At 42.4% G+C, this 19,439-nt stretch overlaps 1 protein-coding gene across 1 annotated transcript in view; it reads left to right on the plus strand.

Moving 5' to 3' along the window:
• si:dkey-219c10.4 (high affinity cGMP-specific 3',5'-cyclic phosphodiesterase 9A) overlaps window positions 1-19,439 on the plus strand; it is a 106,003-nt gene that overhangs the window by 8,315 nt on the left and 78,249 nt on the right. The window lies entirely within an intron of this gene.

The raw sequence follows: 19,439 nt of genomic DNA on the forward strand, positions 1-19,439 counted from the left end.
TGGGCAAACAAGTTCAAGGCCAGTTGTGAGGCTAGTACGTGAGAGTGAGTTCAGGCTAATTGTCTGATATATTTCACTCCAAAAGTGAGATGTATACTTTCCAAAAACTAGAGCCCAGATGCATGATCAAGCAGTGCTTTTGCTTTCAGATCTGTGGAAATGAACTTTGGCTTAACCTGAAGTAAGTTCAAATTCAAGTTTAATTGTCATTCAACCATACATGAATACCCATGAATACAGCCAAATGAAACAGTGTTACTCTGGGATCAAGGTGCAAAACACAATACCAACAGTCACACACAGCACAAGTATAAGATAGTTGTGAACATACAGTCACACAATAAATATAATATAGCTGAAGTCCTTAAGTGACATGTCCCATAGATTGATGGAGCATGCATGTTGTCGGCAAGTACAAGCTCTCAGCAGTCCGCAGATGAACACGCGCACACAATCCAGCGTGTCTTTCACCGAGCGAACACTGGAGGGCAGCACTGATGGGAAGGGCCAGCCCCAGCACCATACTGCCTCTGATCTTTCCCTTCCTGGCAGCAGCAACAAGCGATAACATGACAGGAGGCCTAGTCCTCGTTGCTGTCGAGGCCATCAGTCTCACCAGTAAACCAGTGAACCGGGCTTGCAGTATTCCATGTGTTGCCAATGTCCAACAGGATCTTGCGATCACAGGAAAAAAAAACATGTTGGTTTTGCAATCATTTCTAGGTTAAAACATGCCAGTAGGGTATTTCAACTGGACGCCTTCTGTGGAATCTCACCCTTAAGACCCACATTTCTGCTTTTGGATCATTGTGGAGGAAATTGGACCAGGTTGTCCAGTGAGCAACTGCCACTGGGCATTTACAGGACAGTGTGATCGAAATTCCTTAACACTTGTACACAAGCAAAAGTCTTACCTAGAAGCTGGAGATATGATAAGACCATAAGACATGGGAGCAGAATTAGGCCATTTGGCCATCGAGCCTGCTCCACCATGGCTGATCCTGTTTTCCCCTCCTCAGCCCCACTTCCCAGCCTTCTCCCCGTAACCTTTGATGCTGTGTCCAATCTCTGCCTTAAATACACCCAATGACCTGCTCCACAGCTGCTTCTGGTAATAAATTCCACAAAGTCACTACCCTCTAGCTGAAGAAATTTCTCCACATCTGTTTTAAATGGACACACCTCTGTCCTGAGTAACCTTCACACTCCAACACCCATCCGATCTGTGACCTCAAACACCACGAAGCAGTCTTTAGTGTTGCTACGAGCTTCTATCACATCATATATTGATACTACTCCCATCTAGAATCTGCTGCTATCCTTTCCCCACCCACCACTCCCAGGCGTTCAGCCATGATCCCAGCTATCTCTGCTGGTGGTGCTGTTGTACCTTCCAAATTCTAGCCTGATATCCTCTTTTTCATCACCCAAGTGCTCGAATGATACCACGTCTTCGTCCCAGTGTGCCAAGCCCAAACTCCCCAATGATTCCCCCCTCCTCTCTCACAAAGAAGACAAACTGAAGGCATTTGGTCACGAAGAAGACTCTCGTCCCAAAATGTAGTCTCTTTATTTTTTTTCCGTAGATGCTGCCGGACCTGCTGAGTTCCTCCAGCATTTTGTGTGTGTTGCACTGAAGGTATGCCCTCACCATCAGAAGTAACCAGCATGACTGATATGACTAAGTGTATTCAGAGCCCTGCTACAGGAAAGGGGGATTGCTGGGATATTTTGGAGTGTGTGAATGTACAGTACTGGGCAAAAGTCTTTGGCAGAAAATGTACAGCTGGGGTGCCTAAGGCTTTTGCTCAGTGCTGTAGCAATTTTATGTACAGCACTGTACTACTGCCACAAAAGAAAACAAATTTCATGACATACGTGAGTGACGATATACCTGATTCTGATATGGGTCTGATCATCAAACCAATTGTTTAGAATCAAATGACCTTGCCCGGTGTTTCAGAGTTGGGTGAATCTGCACTTATGCCAAACCCCCACTCCTGGCACTCTTTCTCTGCCACCTGTCCCACACCACTCCTGCAGTGCTCCACCCCTTGCCATTCCCAACATCGTTTGCTCCCACCAGACTTATGAACTCACTCTCTGATCCACATTGACAAATACAGTACTGTACAACAGTGGCCCCCAGCCACCAGGCCGCAAAGCATGTGCTACTGGGCTGCGAGGAAACGATATGATTTGGCGATATGAAACAATATGTGTCATCTGCACCTTTCACACAAACTGTTGAACTTGAACACCCCCCCCCCCGCCACACCCCGGTCGGCTGGTCCGTAAGAATATTGTCAATATTAAACCGGTCTGCGGTGCAAAAAAAGGTTGGGGGCCCCTGCTGTACAAGATTCAGACTGTGTCAAAGGAGGCTCCAGGCCTTTGTTAGAACTAAATTTTAATGTCGTCATCAATAAACAATTAACTCTTTTTCTGCTGCATTAATATTACTTGAGCACACTGTCTTTAGGATCCACTGAAGTCTCTAGGCACTGGCATAATTGTGAGCTTTAAGGTCATAGTTATATTCTTCCACAAAGCTATTTCTGGTTTTACTATTATTAGTTGTTATCAGTTTTCAATTTCAGAAATTCAGTTATAGGAGTATTTTCAATAGATGAACTTCACAATTTTATGATGAATAATGCTCATCAGTGAGGAAAGGTCATTCTGATTTGGATTATATTTGTACAGTATCATGAGTTTATGATAAACTGGAGGTGTATAGCATTAGTTTAACACATTACAGAATCTTCACAGTAATTACTGTTTATATGAATGATAGGAGAAAATGTGATAAGTTTCTGTAAATAGAGACAGGATCGAGACTTGTACTGGAAAGTTCAAAGATAGTGCTAATCTATCAATAAAGGAATGAATTGGTCAGTCCTGATAGGGTTTGATTGGTATTCATATAAGTACCAATGTGCTAAACAAAACAGTTGTTATAATGGGGGAAATCATTTACCACTGTGCTAACATTTATGTTGTGCCAAGCACTATGCTCCTTGTGCGGCATGGTAGTGTAGTGGTCAGCACAACGCTTTACAGTTCCAGTGACCTGGGTTCAATTCCCACTGCTGCCTGTAAGGAGCTTGTACGTTCTCCCATGACTGAGTGGATTTGTTCCAGGTGCTCCGGTTTCATCCCACAGTCCAAAGTTGGTACATTAATTGTTCATTGTACCAGTTGGTAGATTAATTGGGTGATGTACCAGTTGGTAGATTAATTGTTCATTGAAAATTGGGGGTTGCTGGGCGGCGTAACTTGAAGGGCCAGAAGGGCCTATTCTACGTTGCATCTCAATAAATAGATAAACAAACTCTGGACTACAGAGGAAACAAGTGGCAGTTCAGAATTACACTCTTCAAATTTCTAAATATTTGGATGGCTGTTAATCAGAATAAGATTGCTGATAATGTGCAATTAAAATAAATTGCTGTTAATTAGGCCAGGCAGCATCTCTAGGAAGAGGTGCAGTCAACGTTTCAGGCCGAGACCCTTCGTCAGGTCCTAATGAAGGGTCTCGGCCTGAAACGTCGACTGCACCTCTTCCTAGAGATGCTGCCTGGCCTGCTGCGTTCACCAGCAACTTTTATGTGTGTTGCTTGAATTTCCAGCATCTGCAGAATTCCTGTTGTTTGCTGTTAATTAGGCTATTTTTTGCTTATTTTGTGTCAATACCTGAGTCACCAAGAGCAAACAATTGTTATCTTTTACCTGTTGGTTGTCTGTCACGTCCGATGATATGAAGAACTGAAAAAACTGTTACATTGGGGCAGATCCACTCTCTTGACCTCAGAAATCCAGCCCCAGTGGTATGATCAAGTGTCACAAACTGGGGTCTTCCTTGGTTGCAGTGAATGACCATGACATTTCTGCGCCTTGGCGTGCCCTTTCCTCTCCGCAGGCAATTGCAGTACCACCTTCTTGGCCATTGGATCTCACTGCAGATCTCATCTGCCCACTCTGCCAGAGCTGACTTCACACGTTAAGACAGGCATGACCCTCTCTCACTGGGATATGAGGCCCATTGGCAATTCTCACCTGCTTTAGCTCACCTGTTGAAGCGGTGTAGTGGGATGCATGCAAACAGCTACTTGAAGCCGCAGGTGAGAGCTGAGTGTCCAGTGGGGACCAAAGGTGAGCGAGCTGCCTCAGAATGGACAGGACAAGCCCCTTCATCAGAGGTGCTGCCCCTCCCTGGACACTCTATACACCTCAACTTTTACCAAAATATACAGTATATGATATGTAATAGTTACAAAAGATCCCTTATCCTGCTGTGTTTTATTTCAGAAGAAAATGTAATGCTCCCTTAATTTACTGGTAAATTCTGTAATCAAAATCCGTTTCAGGAGCCATGTGCCATTGTCCATGTGCTGAAAGGTTTTCCAAGCCACCATTTTTTGAGGTTTTAGCATACCTAAGTTCAGTCTTGACCCTCAGTTTCCAGTTGCCTGCCGCTTTAACAATCCATCTGTCTCCAATGTCATTTCGTTCATTTCTGGATGCCTCATTATAGGGAGGATGTGGAAGCTTTAGAGAGTGTGCAGAGGAGGTTTGCCAGGATATTGCCTGGATTAGAGATCAAATTTTATGAGGATAGGTTGAGCGAGATATGTCTTTTCTCTTTTGATCAGGAGTTCTCAACCGGGGGTCCATGGACCCCTTTCTGAATGCTATTGGTCCAGGGCATCAAAGAGTTTGGAACTCATGGTTTACAGAGGAGGAGGATGAGAGATGACTTGATAGAGGTGTATAAGATGAGATAAGTGACAGGTCAAGTGGATAGCAAGAGACTTTTTCCCAGGGCAAAAATGGCTAATATGAGGAGGCATAACTTTAATGAGAGCAGGGAGTGAGGATTGGGAGGTGGATGTCAGAGGTAGGTGTATTACACACGAAGTGGTGGGTGTGTGAAATGTGCTGCCAGGGTGGTGATGGAGACAGATACTTCAGGGTCATTTAAGAGACTCTTCGATAGGCACATGGATAAAAGAGAAAGTAAGGGCTATGTGAGGGGGAAGGATTATTCAAATGGTCAGCTCAACATTGTGGGCTGAATGGCCTGTACTGTGTTCTATTGTTCGATGTTTACACATCCTGTGTTAATGTGTAGACCATTTTATAACTAAGAATTCAACCTTGAGAGTAATCCCTTTTAAATCTTTTGTAGTTTAGCATTTGTGAACCAGACTCTTTTTCCGCAACCAAATACAGTTCCAACTGTTCAGGTCTATCATCTACCGATATATAGTATATCTTACCATTCTGATTAATGCTAACTGCAGAAGGAGCTATATATCCAGCCACTTTCTTACAGATTATAGTGGAATTCATTTGTATGGCTTCCTAATGCCCATGAATGCTTACGGATGCAACACCCGCAAAATTCTGGAGGGACTCTGTAAGCCAGGCAGCATAAATGGAAATGAATAAACAGTCAACATTTCAAGTTGAGGCCCTTCTTCAGGGCTGGAAAGGAAGGGAGAAGAAGCCAGAATAAGAAGGTGGGGGGAGGGGAAGGGGATAGGTGAAGCCAGGTGGGTTGGACAGGTAAAGGTCTGGAGAGGAAAGAATCTGTTGGGAGAAGGGAGTGGGCCATCGGAGAAAGGACAGGGGAAGGGACCTAGGGGGAGCTGATAAGTGGGTGAGAAAATGAGAGGCCAGAGATGAGAATAGAAGTAGGGAATTTTTTTTACCCAGGAGGAGAAATCGATATTCATGCCACCAGGTTGGAGGCTGCACAGATGAAATATGAACTGCTGCTCCTCCACCTTGAGGCACAAGAGGCCATAGCCCAGCATGTCCAGACAGGAATGGGAATAGGAATTGAAATGGTTGGCCACCAGGAAATACCGCTTTTGGCGGATGGAGCAGAGGTGTTCGACGAAGCGGTCCCCCAATTTACGACGTGTATCACCAGAGTCGAGGAGGCCGCATCAGGGGCACAGGATACAATAGACGACCCCAGCAGATTCGCTGGTGCAGTGTTGCCTCACCTGGAAGGAATGTTTGGGACCCTGAATGGAGGTGAGGGAGGAGGTGAATGGCCAGGTGCAGCACTTTGGCTTACCGATGCCTGGTTTTGTCAGGATCGATGTGTTCTAAATGTACACATCTATGCTTCTGTCTAGTTATAGAGTTGTAATATAGGCTTTGATTTTTCTTAGGCTTTCAAGCACGCTTGTGATCCCCCAGCACTGGAATATTCACTTAGTGCTTGTGCTGCATGGCAACCATGTTAATAACACGTGCCCTTTGTTTCATCTCCTCTCTTGAAAGAAAGTAAAGGCCTTGAAGTGCTGACTCTCAAATCTCACGCAGGGATGGTCCAATTTGAAAAACAAAGGGTGCTTTGTATCAGCATCAAAAACAGATGTAATATGATGCAAACAGCAGGCTCTAGACCCTCATTAGAAAGAGATGTGACCAAATTGCTTCCAGTTTTATTAAAAGCTTGATGATAGAAATTGGAGCTTTTTTGCAAGTCCCATCTGGAGTTTGATTTAACTGCTGCAAAATTCAGTATTATTGTTGGAGAAACTGTAAAAAAGAAGATAAAACCACACATTGTTTTGAGAAATCTAAGGAGGGAGAGAGCATGCATTGAGAGAGGAAGGAAAAATGCTACTTATAGGTCAAGTATATGAAAACAACAAAGACACTGCCTAGAACATCTTAATTGAATCCTATGGGTTTCAGAGGGAATATCCCTGGTTTTTGTATTGGTTCAAAGCACATTTATTATCAAAATATGTTTACCATAGGGTGGAGGGCAGAGATGTGTCCCTTCCAAAGGAGGTGTAATGTGCTTCTTTCCGTCTGCTAGCCAGGAGGTCACCCTTGGTCAAGGGGTAGCACCTACTTAGCTCCCCCTTTACCATCCCGATCAGGGTCATGTGAAGCCATGGGAGCAGGTGGTGGATGGTCGTATGAGCAGCTGTTGTACATCACAGGTCCTGGTTATGTGACCACTGAGACCAGGCAGACAATCTCTGAAGAGTATTGAATATGGTGGGGGTCACCTGTCTTATAAAGATACTGTCCAGAAGAAGACAATGGCAAACCACTTCTGTAGAAAACCTTGCCAAGAACAATTATGGTCATGACAGATGGAAGACCATGATCTTATGACATGGCACATAATGATGATAATACATGCCATGTACAACCTTGAGATTCATCTTCTTGCAGGTAGCCACAAAACAAAGAAACACAACAGAACCCACTTTAAAAAAAACACGACAAACATAGAAGCATAGAAATCTACAGCACATTTCAGGCCCTTCGGCCCACAATGTTATGCCGACTGTGCAACTCACTCTAGAAACTGCCTAGAATTTCCCTACTGGGAATTCCCAAATAGCCCTCTATTTTTCTAAGCTCATGACTGTCAAACACTCAGTGTGCAAAAAAAAAAGAACAAACCAAGGAAACAATTAAAAAAGAAATAAACATATAACACAGAGAACATGAACTGCAGAGTCCTTGAAAGTGAGTCCACAGTCACAGAGACAATTCATTGCCACAACTGGTCGAGGAGTCCGATGGCTGCAGGCTACAGCCACAGAGCTAGCTGTACGCCGAGGCAAGTAAAGCCTCTCCAAGTAGTGAGCTGAACATCAGTTCATCCTTTGTCCTTGGCCTTGACACCTTGATCTTTGTAATCTGGGTAGTTGCTTAAATCAGCCGTATGTTGGTTCATTTTCCACTCTTGGTCCAGGCCCTGCCACTTCAATCCAACCCAAAGTTTCAATCCAACCCCAAGCCCACTCCAGCAATGGCCACCACAGCCACACCTGCATTCTTGAGAACCCATTCGCTGAATCCTTCAGGATACCGCAAAAATAAAAGAAACAGAATTGTTATCAGGTTGTTTAAATAGTCAGTCTGGTCTCTGGCATTTATGAATATTTCATTCAGAAAGTCAGGAGGCAAAGGATGTTGGGAAACTTGGCTCCGTGGATTCAGAATAGGCTTGCCCACAGAAGGCAGAGGGTGGTTGTAGATGGAATGTATTCTGCCTGGAGGTTGCTGACCTGTGGTATTCCACAGTGTTCTGTTTTGGGACTCCTGCTCTTTGCGATTTTTAACAAACGACTTGGATGAGGAAGTGGAAGAGTGGGTTAGTAAGTCTGCAGATGGCACAAAGGTTGGTGGTGTCATGGATAGTGTAGAAGGCTATCGTAGGTTACTACTGGACACTGATAGGATGCAGAGCTGGGCTGAGAAATGGCTGATGAAGTTCAATCCAGAAAAGTGTGAAGTGATCCACTTTTGAAGGTCAAACTTGAAGGGAGAGTACAAGGTTAATTGCAGAATTCTTAGCAGCGTCCAGGAACAGATAGATCTTGGGGTCCACGTTCACAGATCACTCAAAGTTGCCACGCATGTTGATAAGGTGGTTAAGAATGCAAATGGTGTGTTGGCTTTCATTTGTTGGGGTTTGAATTCAAGAGCTGCAAGGTACAATTGTAGCTCTACAAAGCCCTGGTTAGGCCACCGTTGGAATATTGTGTTCAGTTCATTATAGGAAGGACATGGAAGCTTGAGAGAGGGTACAGTGGAGGTTTACCAGGATGCTGTCTGGATTAAAAAGCATGTCTGGTGAGAAAAGTTTGAGCAGACTATGCATTGGAGGATGAGAGGTGACTTGGTAGATGTGTATAAGATGATAAGAGGCATAGAGAAAGTGAACAGTCAGCAACTTCTTTCCAGAGTGGCAATGACTAATCTGAGAGGGCATAATTTCAACATGGTTGGAGATGTCAGAGGTGGGTTTATTACACAGAGAGTGGAGAGTGAATGGAATGCTCTGCAAGGTGGTGGGAGAGGCAGGTGCATTAGACATTTAAGAGACTCTTCAATAGGCACATGAAAGAAAACTGGAAGGCTCTGTGGTAGGTAAGGGCGAGGCTGATCTTAGAGAAGGTTAAAAAGTCAACTTAACGTTGTGGGTTCAAGTGTCTGCTCTGTGGGTACCGCTGCATGTTCAATTTCAACAGAATAAAACAAAACTGAGCAAATGTCAGGATAGATCACCAAAGGCCAGGTTAAAGAGATGATCCCAAGTACAAACTAAGGAGAGGAGAAAGAGAGATAGAGGAGTTGTTTGAGAGAATTCTGGTGTCTTAAGAAGGTCACCAATGTTAGAGTAATTAAATCAGGGTAAGACCTGGAATTGAGAGTGGAATCAAGATGCAGCAATATAAATGCTATCAGTCAGCATAATGACCTGGTGTGTTTGGTGAATTAAGGTTGAGAGAATAGGAGAAAGGATTTCTGAACAAGAATGGTTCATAAAAGCTGAGACAGGTGATGCAAGAGAAACTAGATTGGAACAGGAACTGGGGCCAGGGGATATTAGAAGTTTGGTCTGGTGGACTAAAGGAAGAAACTGATATGGTAGACAGTGTTTCAATTCCAGTTTGAAAGAAGTCATTGAAGTGAATCTTATTTGAGCTGAGAAAATAACTTACAACAGAACAAAGAAACTGGAAGAATCTTTGTAGTCCTGGAACAGTGTTAGTGGATTTTCATGTTTTCCAAAAATAGTGACAGTTCTTCCAAATGAATTTACTTTGGAAAGCAGTAGGTGCTAGTCAGTCTTATTTTCTTTACTTTTAACAAAATAGAGGTTCAATAATAACCAAAACACCCACTGGGTTAATTAAAACCAATCTAGAAATCTGAAAAAGAATTGTCGAAGTGCATGCTGATAATTGGCCTCTTTTCCAACTGTTATTTTCTCGTACTCTCAGGCTCAAGTACAAAGACACTGGTTGTCTTATCTTTGAAAACAAGAGGACAAATTTCCTCCAAGCTGCTTGTTTCCAGCTGCTAGAACATGAATGGATGTTTGATAAAAACGCTGCTCGCACATTGAATCAAGCAGACCCCCTATAGTTACAGTCTCTGTGGAAATGTTCCCCTCTTTATCCCAAGGTCAGAATGTATTATTCTATGTTTATACTTTCACTGTATAAGATTAAAACCACCATTCTTAAGTTCCTTTGATGGGAAATATCATCTGCCCAAACCTCAGACGGCTTCACAAAAGCATCTGCTGCTGGCAATTAGAACTGAAATTGCTGGTTTTAACAATCATGGAGATATATTTCTTTTCCCACTAAGCAGGAAAATTACAGCACACTTCTGTTCAGTTCTCAGAATTGGTGACAGCAATTTTCATTCTTTAGTAGTATAAAATTGAGTGGGTTGGAATCACTTATAAAAGTTTTTTTTTGAGAAAATTTCATTTATAAATGCGTCTTTTAATTAAGCACTGCTTTTGTTCAAACCAGGATGCTTTCCATTATGAGATCTTTATTTAAAATAAATTTGGGCTGAATTTCAATTTCATGAAATAGTTAATATTTCATCAAATTCATGCTAGCTTTGTTAAAATATTACAGATGGGGATTTGACATGAACAGATTGACCAACATATTAGAAATAATGCACAAGATTCTGGTTCCCTGAGTTTTTCACAGTGACATAAATATCTCTTCTTTCAAATATCCTTTTATCCAGACTTTTCCACTGCTCTATACCAAATTGTGAAACTGACATTGAATGGCATTTTTAATTCTGAAGATTCTGCTACATCGCGAAGGCAGGAAGCACAGTAGCATAGCGGCTAGTGTAACACTATTACAGCACCACACCACCTGGGTTCAATTCCCGCCACTGCCTGTCGGGAGTCTATACGTTCTCCCTGTAACTCCATGGGTTTCCTTTGAGTGCTCCACTTCCCCCTCACATTCAAAAGACATATGGATTAGGAGGTTAATTGGTCACACGGGTGTAATTGGGAGAGGAGGCAAGTGGGTGCTGCGTTGCATCTCCAAATATAAAATACTTTTCACTAGGTCCCACATGGTTGGCTAGACGGAAAACTTAGATTGCAAAGGAACCAGCTAACTGGTTCTTAATTGGCTTGATGGTAGGATGCAGAAGGTGAAGGTTGTTTTCGACTGGAAGCCTGTGTCTAGTGGTGTATTATAGGGATCTTTGTTGTTCATTATTTATGGAAATGACTTGGATGAGAATGTACAAGGCATTGTTAGTAAGTTTGCAGGTGTTACTAAAATAGGTGGCCTTGTAGACTAGACCAAAATTAGGTTTATCATCACTGTCTTATATGATGTGAGATTTATTGGCAGCAGTACAGTGCAAAGGCGTTTCTATAAATTACAAAATAACTAAGTTGTGTCTGTAGGCAAAATGGAGTGGGCTCAGATCCTTGCTCAGGCAGGAGTTAAGTCCAGCCCTGACCAAACTCTCAAAGCTTGTCATTAAGGTAAATGTGAGTGACACAGGCAACAGCAGGGCTTCGCTTCTAAATGAGCTCAATGCTCACTTTGATTGTCAAGACATGGAGGAACATTCATGAACTCCCACCGACCCTGATGATTTCAGTTTCTGAAGCTGACGTGAGAGCATCCTTCTGGAGGGTGAAACCATGGAAAGCGTCCAACTCAGATGGGGAACTTTATTTATTTAGCTAGAGTTACAGCATGGAATAGGTCCTTCGGGCTCTTCGAATCATGCTGCCCAGCAAACCCCGACAACCCAGACTTAACCCTAACCCAATCACGGGACTATTTACAATGAACAATTAACCTGCCTGATACACCTCTGGACTGTGGGAGGTGGACCCACAGAAAACCCACGCATTCCATGGGGAGGATGTACAGAGACTCCTTACAGAGGATGCCAGGATTGAATTCTGAACTGCGACTCCCTGAGCCGTAATAGTGTCGCACTAACCACTACGCTACCGTGCCAATCAACTGGCTGCAGTGTTCAGTGATACCTTTAAACTCTTGCTTCGGCAGTCTGAGGTACCCACCTGCTTCAAGCAGGCTTCAATTATACTGGTGTCTCAATGACTATCATCTAGTAGCACTTGCATTCACTCAGGGTCGTATCTACGGAAAATAGCGCCTGTGGCAAGCACTGAAATTGCACCCCTGTCCAAACATCTAATACCCATCTTTTAGATAACTTTACCATAATATCAGCTCAAAAATACAAGTCAAGCTCATTAATCTTTTAATTAACAAATTATGGCACGACACGAAAATTATAACTGCTCCTCCCTTGCTTTCACTGATGCAAATTGGTCTATGATGTGATCAAAGTCAGTTTTTTCAGTTTCCTTTCTTTCTACACTCAGCAGAGCAAGATCACAGAGTCTGCCTTGACCCATGGAGGCTCTCAAATCTGAAAGTATTAATTTTAACTTGCTGAATGATCTCTCACAGCTGGCGATGGAAACTGCGATGGGTAGCATTATCTGAGTATCAATGCGAAGATTGGGGAAGACGCTCTCATCTCCGTACTGAACAATAAATTCAAGAAGCTCTTCAGGTCTTGATATTTTCATGTTGACCCGCCTTGATAGCAACATTCTGCAATCCAAAATTTCTTCATATAGCTGCTGTCCTTCAAAATGGTCCCTTACCATGACCATTTCCCAATTTTCTCTTGAACCAAGTTTTGTTCATTGAGCGGTTATTTGTTGGTAGGAAAGGCCCCTGACTGTTCTCGAAATACTGCGAACCCAGCTTTATTATTTCTGTTCTCAACACGACAGGCAGAATTGCTTCTCTAGTATCCTTGTCGAACTTCAGAGGTCCAATGTCATGCTGTTCAATCACTTCTGGTATGACAGTTCGAGGCCCTTTGACACAATCCAGTTCACTAGGTTCAGTGTCGTCAGGTAAAATCTCGTCAATAAACTCAACATCACCACCACCACCATCGTCGACACCTCCTGCCATGTCCACGTTCTCTGTGGCAGCCTCACTCTTAATGTCGTCATACTCGGATTTATCTGACTTGACTTCCTCCTCAGCTTGTGATGCATTTGTACTTGATCCACCTTCGGGTTCTAACAAACTTATAGCAGGTGCAGGCGACTCCATGGAACATGTCAAACTACTTGTTTCGGGCTTTTCAAAGAAGGGCATGAAGAACTTGCTTGACTTCTTGGCTTCCTCCGCCTCCAATTTTTGTCTCTTCTGTCCTTCAGCTCCACTCTCCTTCGTGAGGAAACATTTCATGGTCTTCTTACACAATGCTCTGAAATAAGGCCATCCTAGTGCTTCTCACCCATGATAATCAAAGACAGATCATACATCTGAAGAAAATTCTTTTTTCACTATCCAAGGATGGCTTGTCTGACTTTAATAGAAACTGCTCAGTGGAGCCCCCCACTTCAAGCGGCGCCCAGGGCATGTGCCATACCTGCCATACCTTAGATACGCCACTGCATTCACTCTGATCAAATGTCTTGCGAGGTTGGTGATGAAACGGATAAGAAGTGAATTGGATCTGCTCCAATTTGCCTACTGTCACAACAGGCCCACAGCAGATGTCATTTCATTGGCTCTTTACTCAGCCTGGAGCATCTGAAGAGCAAAGATGCATATATCAGGATGCTCTTTATTGACCTCAGCTTGGCTTTACAAAACTATCATCCCCTCAAAACTAATCAATAAGCTTCAACTACCTGGCTTCAATACCACCTTGTGCAATTGGATCCTGGATTTCCTCACTTGGAAACCACAGTCAATTCAGATTGGCAACAATATCTCCTCCATAATCTCCAGCACAGGTGCGCCACAAAGCTGTGTGCTTAGACTCCTGCTTTACTCACTTTATACTCATGACTGTAGGAAAGTCCATTTCAAAATAAGAGGGTCACAAAATACTTAGTGCACTGGTTTCAGCCTCATAATTGTGTTCCACAGTAGCACAGTACCTCCCAATATATTCTCCTCTCCATTAAGTTTCATCAGACAAATTCCATTACTACTTTAGATTGACAGAGCTCTCAAAGAAACTCCCCTCTTACCCACTCCCACTTCATGAGGTCATGAGTAAGAAATGGAGAACGTAGCAAAAATGGTATTATCTGGAAGCACTGCCCTGCCTTTACAAGAGGCAGGAAAGTTGCCCGAGCTGAACGACTCTCCCAGCCGACTCTCTCATTCAATATAAACATCTTATATGACTGTATTCAAATTCGTATTCCTACCTACTAAATGTAAGAATTCATCCTAGTATCTATAGTCAACAACAATGCCATCACCATAAATGTACTGTACGTGGGGTATTGGTCCAATCAAATAAATATGGTCAGTTTTCTGTGGAAAGTAACTCACCTCAAGACTCCCCAGAGTGGTTCCATCACCTACAAGCCATAAATTCAGAATGGAACAGTCTATAATTATATTTCTGCTCCAATGACACTTAAGTAAGCCACTTCAAAGTTCGAAGTAAATTTATTATCAACGTACATATATGCCACCATATGCAACCCTGAGATTCATTTTCTTGTGGGCATACTCAAATAAATCTATAAAATAATATCTATAGCAGAATCAATGAAGGACCACCCAACTTGGGCATTCAACTAGAGTAAGAAGACACAAGCTGTGTGAATACAAAAAGAAAGAAATAATAACAATAAATAAATAAGCAATAAATATCAAGACCATGAGATGAAGAGTCCTTGAAAGTGAGTCCATTGGTTGTGGGAACATATCAAAGATGGGGCAAGTGAAGTTGTGTGAAATTATCCCCTTTGGTTCAAGAGCCTGATGGCTGAGGGGTAATATCTTCCTGAATCTGGTGGTGTGAGTTCTGAAGCTCCTGTAGTTTTCTAATGACAGCAGGGAGAAGAGAGCACGTCCTGGATGGTGGAGGTCGCTGATGAAGGATGCTGCTTTGCTGCAACGGTGTTTCAGATAGATGTGCCCAGTGGTTGGGGGGGGGGCTTTACCTAAAACCATATCTACTATGTTTTGTAGGATTTTCTGTTGAAGAGAAGTGGTGTTTCTATACCAGGCTGTGATGCAGCCAAAGCACATACACAAAACTCTGGAGGAACTCAGCAGGCAGAATGTGCTTTGTATGTGTTGCTTTGGATTTCTAGCATCTGCAGACTTGTTCATGTCTGTGATGCAGCCAGTCAATATACTCAACACTACACATCTGTAGAAGTTTGTAAAAGTATTAGATGTCATGCCGAATCTTCACAAACTCCAAAGGAAGTGGAGGCACTGCCGTGTTTTCTTCATAATTACACTTACCTGCTGGGCCCAGGACAGGTCCTCCAAAATAACACTGAGGAATTTAAAGAGCTGAGCCTCTCTACTTTTGATCCTCCAATGACAGCTGGCCCATGGACCTTTGATTTTATTCTCCTGAAGTCAATAATTAGCTCCTTGTTCTTGCTTGGCTTGTCATTCATTCACTTTACTTCTGATGCATTGTGGCTGCAGCTTCTAAACCTACAACAGGCATCACTTTGAAAAACAAAGGCCAGATGCTGGGTGGGAACACCATCAACTGGACATTCTTTCCCAGCTGCACACCTTTTTGTCTTGGGCATGTGTCCCTGATTCTTCATTATCACTGGAAAAGTTCATAGAATTCCCTATCTAAGTGCAGCAATCCCTTCATCGTAACAGCTGCAATGATTCAAAATAGCAGCTCAGCACCCCATGTCAATGGGAAACCAGAACTGGACCTTACTGTCAATGTTTACATCCTGTGAATAAATTGTAAAATCCATAGTAGACTGGAAATGTTAGCCATTGGAAGAATTTAGTTATATACCGGGCAACATTCATTACACATTTGGTGTCTCTTTAATCTTATGTAATCTTAAAATGAGCTGGAATCGGAGTTGGTCTGATAGTTTGGCCAAGGAACAATGATATAAATAGTCTTTTTTGTATATTGTTTTCCTTTGTTAGTGACAATTAAGTGACTATTATTTGGGAAACAGAGAACATTTGATTTGAGCAGTAATTTATTCATCTACAGGACAGTGTGGAGAGCACGTAGATTCAACACAAACACTTCCTGGTCATTACGGGGAGCAATAGTTATTGTGTTAGGAGTTGGAACAAAAGTCAAAGTCGTGTTTATTTACATACAGGTGTACACAGGTCCAGTGAAAATCTTCATCACAGCAGCATCATATACGTTTGTTATTGTAACAGAAGTATAATTACAATAAACCAAATATAAATGAAATAGTCTTTGAATGTCAGCACTAATCATAAATATGAAATTTGAGTGCTGATTTTTTGAGGTCTGTACACAATTTTCATTGCATTGAAAGTGGAGAGTAGTGTATAGCTGGTAGGCAACACATGTGCAGGGGTTTAATACTGGTTATCAATTTCTTTTCCAAAATTATTTAATACATATGCCTGAACTTAATATGCCTGGATTCTTTCAATGTCTTTGTGATTTCGTGTTTTGAATTCTGTATTTTTTGCTTGTTTTTTTTTGCCATTTGTATGAATTGTGTTTTTTTTGCATATTGAGGGTTTAATGGTTTTCTTTAAACGGGTTCCATGGTGCTTCTTTGTTCTGTGACTGTGGGAAGACAAATCTCTGGGTTGTATACAGCATTCATACTTTGATAATAAGTGTACTTTGAATCTTTGATTACATTAAACATACAGTACTGTGCAGAAGTCTTTTGCACATATTTATAGCTAGGGTGCCTAAGGGTTTTACACAGTCACAAGAAACAAATTTTATGACATATATGAGTGATAAACCTGATTTTGATCTGGGTCTTTTTTTTGGATTCAGAGTGTGAAGGGGGCAGGGTGAGGGGAATCATGGTTGGGGAAAGGGGAAGGGAGTGGGGAGTACCAGAGAGACAGAGTATCAATAATCCAATTGTTTAGAATCAAATGCACTTGCCTGGTGTCTCAGGACTGTGTGCGTCTGCACCTGCGTCATCCCACATCCCTGGCATTCCTTCTCCGCTACTTGTTCCACACTCCTCCCACGGCATTCCACCCTCGCCATTCCCAACATCCTTTGCTCCCACCGGATTTACAAACTCGCTCCCCACTCCACGTTAACAAATACAGTAGAGTGCAAAAGTGTTGGGCACCCTAGACTTTTGCACAGAGCTGCAAGTGGATAGTTTATTTCATTTTTGCTTATTATCTGCTGTCCATGTATATTCAGCCCTCCGAAGAAGATGTTTTTGTATTGGAGGCACTGGCCTATACAATCAGCTCCGCTGAGATGATCATTTTGCTTGATTTCCTTAGTAGGTCAGCAGCCACTAATTAAAATATTCACATTAGCAGTGAGATTCGCATGCCAGGATTCAGAGTACGGTTAATGACAAGGCAAGAATCAGATCCAATAGCAGAAGTGGATATCTTTTGTATCAGAGTTTCTGATTGACACAGAAATTGCCATGAATGAAACCTTGCTGAACCATTTGGAAGGGGCTATTATGATTTCCAAGATAAGTAGCCACTTATTGCTTATTACAGCAAAGCAGATGAACCTGACTTGTTCCTGATTCTGAGACATGGAATATGTAGTTAACGCTGAATGATAATGAGGAAAATGTTCTAAAAGCACCATTCCTGCTTGAGGTCAGGGAAATTTAACTGTGAATATTGTATTAACTCTTTAGTGAGTCCATTGAACAATAAGATCCTTCTGTAAGATGTCTGTGATGATAGTGATAGAAATTTAATATCTGCTTTTTCTTGAGTTGAACGTTCTGTGAGTAAGGGCAGTATCATTCCTGGTTTTCTGATGGAAGGAAGATTATTGATGAATCAGTGCAACATGTTTGGGCCAAGAACCAAGTCAAAGTCAAAATAAATTTATTATCAAAGTACATAAACCATGCGTCACCATGTAGTACCTTGGGATTCATTTTCTTGCAGGCATTTACAGGAAGATAAAGAAATACAATGGTGTTATTAAAAAAAAACTATGCAGAAGACTGACAAACAACCAATGTGCAGAAGAAGCCAAACTGTGCAAACAAAATTAGCGAGAGCATGAGTTGAGAGTCCTCCTTCTGGAAGTTAGAGAAGTTGATGTTCATGCCATCAGATTTGTGGCTACCCAAATGGAATTGCTGCTCATTCCCAAATGAAATGAGGTGTTGCTGCTCCAACTCGAGTGTGGCTTCACCGTGGCAGCAGAGGGGGCGTGGACCGACATGCTGGAATGGGAGTGGGAAGTGGAATTAAAATGGCCACTGGGAAATTCCACCTTTTAGAGCAACTAAGGATAGATTTTTAGCATGTGAGCATTCTTTCATTTGATTAATGGAGGGAAGAATAATAGCGGAAACACCATGAGAGCTCTTTATCCTTCTTGCACTTTGGTACAGGATCTTTCTCTTCCCCTGAACAGCCAGATCTGACTTTGGCTTAATAATTCAATGTAAGGGCCCCTGATACATAGCCTTCCCATGTTGGCCTATTGAAATATAAACTAACAAAATATGCAATATGACCATAAGACATAGGGGCAGAATCAGACCACTCGGCCCATCAAGTCTGGTCTGCCACTCAGTCATGGCTGATCTATTATCTCCCTCAAAACTATTTTCTTGCCTTCTCCCTGTAACCTTTGATCTCCTGATTAATCAAGAAACCATCAATATCTGATTTAAGTATACCCAATCACTTGGCCTCCACAGCTGGTTGTGGAAATGAACTCACCACCCTCTGGCTAAAGGGATTCCTCCTTATGTTTGTTCTAAAGAATAGTCCTTATATCCTGAGGCTGTGCCTCCTGGCCCAAAACGTCTCACAATACTCCAAGTGCAGTCTGACCAATACCTTAGGATTACATCCTTGCTTTTATAAGCTGCAGAGAACTGTAAACTCAATCAGCCCCATCATGGGCAGTAGCCTCCCCAGTGTCAAGGACATCTTCAAGGAGCGATGCCTTAAAAAGGTGGCATCCATCATTAAGGACCCCCATCACCAGGACAAGCCCTCTTGTCATTGCTACCATCAAGGAGGAGATACAGAAGCCTGAAGTCACACACTCAGCAATTCAGGAACAGCTTCTTCCCCTCTACCATCAGATTTCTGAATGGACATTGAACCTATGCACACTACCTCACAACTATTTTTTCCTCTTTTTGCACTACTTTTTTAACTTAACTTTTTAAATATACCTATATACTTACTGTACTTAACAGTTTTTATTCTTATATGTTGCAAAGTATTACCGCTGCATAACAACAAATCTCATGACATTTGCTGGTGATATTGAACCTAATTCTGATTCTGAAATTCTAATCCCCTTGAACATAAAAACACTGTGGGTGATGTAGCTGCCTCACAGTTTCAGTAACCCCCATTTGATCCTGACCTCTGGCATTTGTCCACACGGAGTTTGCATATTTTCTCCCCCTGTAACAGATTGGCTTTCCTCTCACATCCCAAATACAGCGGTGGTCGTTTGTAGCTAATTTGCTGCAATTAATTAGCCCTAATGTAGATGCCTGGTGGGAACAAAGACCCAGAGATAGATCAGAAGTGTTCAAGGGCTTTGTTCATTATAGTAGGAAGGAAGTCAAGGTTTGTTTTTCAAAGTTCGAAGTATAC

Source organism: Mobula hypostoma, chromosome 5 (genome assembly GCF_963921235.1).
Source record: "Mobula hypostoma chromosome 5, sMobHyp1.1, whole genome shotgun sequence".
NCBI lineage: Eukaryota > Metazoa > Chordata > Chondrichthyes > Myliobatiformes > Myliobatidae > Mobula > Mobula hypostoma.